The sequence below is a fragment of the Pseudophryne corroboree genome (assembly GCF_028390025.1).
Source record: "Pseudophryne corroboree isolate aPseCor3 chromosome 3 unlocalized genomic scaffold, aPseCor3.hap2 SUPER_3_unloc_2, whole genome shotgun sequence".
In the NCBI taxonomy this organism is placed as follows: domain Eukaryota; kingdom Metazoa; phylum Chordata; class Amphibia; order Anura; family Myobatrachidae; genus Pseudophryne; species Pseudophryne corroboree.
Genome location: NW_026967508.1, coordinates 4,606,973 through 4,610,859, shown reverse-complemented (window position 1 = coordinate 4,610,859; position 3,887 = coordinate 4,606,973).

The following is a 3,887-nucleotide window of genomic DNA, read 5'->3' as shown; positions in this document are numbered from 1 at the left end:
CACCCTAAATAACATAAAAATATCAGTGTTCAATATTCAAACACCTTCAGTACAGATCCTTAAGTGTATATTCATCTGTATTTCAGTATTGTGTGAGACCCTACCCGTCTCTCCTGTGGGACACTGTGATTCTCCTCTGCATGGTCCTGGGAATAAAGAGGACCTGGGGTATTCCTGTTACTGGACCCATCTGTAGGAGACACACAGTGACTGAGTACATTGTATATATGTGATTATCAGATGATGTGTATCTAGGTGGTCCCATAGCTGCTCTCTCCATTACACTACACGACAGTCTCCTCTTACCCAGTGATGTGAGGGGCCGGTGATTCTTCATCATCACGTCCTTGTACAGACCCCTGTGTTCCTCTATATACTCCCACTCCTCCATGGAGACATAGACAGTGACATCCTCACACCTTATAGGAACCTGACACACACAATGATACAGTCATCACCCAGACACTTCCCCCGGTGTTCCTGTATAATGCCCCATTCCCAGCAGTCACCTCTCCAGTCATCACCCAGACACATCCCCTGATGTTACTGTATAATGCCCCATTCCCAGCAGTCACCTCTCCAGTCATCACACAGACACATCCCCTGGTGTTACTGTATAATGTCCCATTCCCAGCAGTCACCTCTCCAGTCATCACCCAGATACATCCCTTGGTGTTACTGTATAATGTCCCATTCCCAGCAGTCACCTCTCCAGTCATCACCCAGACACATCCCCTGGTGTTACTGTATAATGTCACATTCCCAGCAGTCACCTCTCCAGTCACATCCCCTGGTGATACTGTATAATGTCCCATTCCCAGCAGTCACCTCTCCAGTCATCACCCAGACACATCCCCCGGTGTTACTGTATAATATCCCATTCCCAGCAGTCACCTCTCCAGTCAGCAGCTGAATGATCTTGTTGGTGAGATCCAGGATCTTCTGGTCATTGTGCTTCTCATGTATCAGTGAGTGAGGTGGAGGCACTGTGACGGGGCTCTGGGTCCTGCTCAGTCCTCCTGACACACGGTGATGGCTGCTGGGTGGCTCACGCTCTCCAGATGTTCCCTTCACTACTGTGTGATCCTGTGTACAACATTCATTAAATTCTACCATGTGAACAGTAGATGCTTACATACATGTACCGTGTCATTAATACTAATTAAAACTGCTGCATTAGAAGAAAGCAAAATCTGCATATTGGGCCGATATATCAGATAGTAAGGAGTAAATTGATTTTGCATATTCTGGTCAGTTCAGGGTCATTAACAAAACTTAAAATATTAAAAGAATATTCATATAAAGTTTTATTGGAGAAATAAGAGGATTTTGGTACTTACCGATAAATCCATTTCTCTGAATCCTCTAGGGGACACTGGAGTCCTATACAGTAGGGGTGTGAAGCCTTGAACCGGAGGTGTGGCACAATCTTAAATTAGCATTGTCTGCACAGCCGGCTCCTCCCCCTTCACATCCCTCCTCCCTCAGTTTGAAGAATTTTGACTGAGAGAATAGGACATGACACTATAGCGCATGGCGAGGAACCGAACCGTACAACATATCAAACAACGACCAAGACTCGTAACCGAACAACCAATGCTGTTTGCACGAACTGTCTAACACAAGAACTGTTTGCACGAACTGTTTACAACAAGAACTTAGAACACAGCAGGTCGACAGCACCGAGGCGGGCGTCCAGTGTCCCCTAGAGGATTCAGAGAAATGGATTTATCGGTAAGTACCAAAATCCTCTTTTCTCTTTCATCCACTAGGGGACACTGGAGTCCTATACAGTAGGGGACGTCCCAAAGTTTTCCCCCAGGGAGGGAGTGCTGTCGGTGGCCTGCAAAACTAAACGTCCGAACTTAGATTCTCCGGACGCAAAAGTATCAAACTTGTAAAACCTTGCGAACGTGTGGGCTGAAGACCACGTCGCCGCTCTGCAAAGTTGAGTAGTGGAAGCACCTCTGGCAGCCGCCCACGAGGCACCCACTGATCGGGTAGTATGAGCACCCGTCTGAACCGGAACCTGTTTGCCACAGGAAATATAAGCCTGCCGAATGGCAAGTCTAATCCATCTGGACAAGGTCTGTTTAGAGGCCGGCCAACCCTTCTTTGGCCCATCATAAAGAACAAACAAATGGTCCGACTTTCTGAAGGACGACGTAACCTGTACATATACCCGTAAAGCTCGGACAACATCCAATGACACGTCCTCATCTGTGAGACCGTGGAAGGACGGGACCACTATTGGCTGGTTTACATGAAACCCCCGAAACCACCTTCGGAAGGAAGTCTGCTCTTGTACGGAGTTCCGCCCTATCCTCATGAAAAACTAAGAAAGGGCTCTTACAGGATAAAGCTCCCAACTCAGAAACCCGCCTAGCCGAAGCCAAGGCAAGTAATAACGTGACCTTCCAAGAAATATATTTCAGGTCTGTACTTGTCAACGGCTCAAAGGTCGGTGACTTCAAATATTCTAACACCAAACCTAAGTCCCATGGTGCCGTAGGAGGACGAAACGGGGGTTGAATCCTCAGAACCCCTTGGAAAAAGGTTTGAATCTCTGGCAAGGATGCTAGTCGCTGTTGGAAAAGGATGGAGAGAGCCGAAATCTGAACCTTCAAAAGAGCCCAGTCTGAGTCCTCCTTCTAGACCGGCCTGAAGGAACAATAGAAGTCGCGATAAATGGAAATTTGATGAGTTCCATCCCCTTTCCTGACACCAAGCCATGTACCGTCTCCAAATCCTGTAGTAGTGCCTGGCTGTGACCGGCTTCCTAGCGGCAATCATTGTAGGAGTGGCCGTTCGTGGGATCCCTTTGTCTCTTAAGATCCTGGTTTCAATAGCCACGCCGTCAAACGCAGCCTGTTTAGGTCGGGGTGTAGGAATGGTCCCTGAGATAGTAGGTCCTCTCTCTGAGGTAACCTCCAAGGATCCTCCGCCAGTAACCCTCGCAGGTCGGTGTACCAACTCCTGCGGGGCCAATCTGGTGCGATTAGAATAACCCACACTCGTTCCCGCTTTACTCTTTTCAGAACCCTGGGTATGAGTGGGAATGGTGGAAATATGTAAACCCTTCTGTAACACCACGGAAGTGTCAATGCGTCCACTCCTTCTGCTGCTGGATCTCGAGTTCTTGACACATATCTGGGCAGTTGATGGTTTTGTCGAGACGCCATTAGGTCCACCTGAGGTAGACCCCATCTTCTCACAATCATGTTGAAAATCCGTGGATGAAGGCACCACTCCCCCGGATGCATGTCCTGGCGACTGAGGTAATCTGCTTCCCAGTTCTCCACACCTGGAATGAACACTGCGGAGAGAATGATGTCTCGTCTTTCTGCCCACAACAAGATCTTTGTGGCCTCCTTTAACGCCATCCTGCTCTTTGTTCCTCCTTGACGGTTTATGTAAGCCGTCGTTGTGACATTGTCTGACTGAATCCTGATGTTTTGATTCATGACTAGGTCTTCTGCTAAGAGAAGAGCATTGTAGACTGCTCTTAGTTCGAGGATATTTATGGGTAATTTGCTTTCCTGTAGCGTCCATCGTCCCTGAAACTGATGGTCGTCTAGGACGGCTCCCCAACCTCTGAGACTGGCGTCCGTCGTCAAGATCTTCCAATCCCAAATGCCGCATTTCTTGCCGGCTGTAAGGTTCTTGTGTAAAGACCACCATATCAAGGAGACCCTTACTTGTGGTTGAAATCGAATTTTCCGTTGGAGAAGCCAGTGTGAGCCTGCTCCCTGAGCAATGAGGTTCATTTGGAATGGTCGTGAATGAAGTCTGCCGTACTGGAGCGCTTCGAACGACGCCACCATCTTCCCGAGAAGTTTCACACAGAGGTGCAGAGAAACGGTCTGCGTCCTCAGTACCTGAGCCAC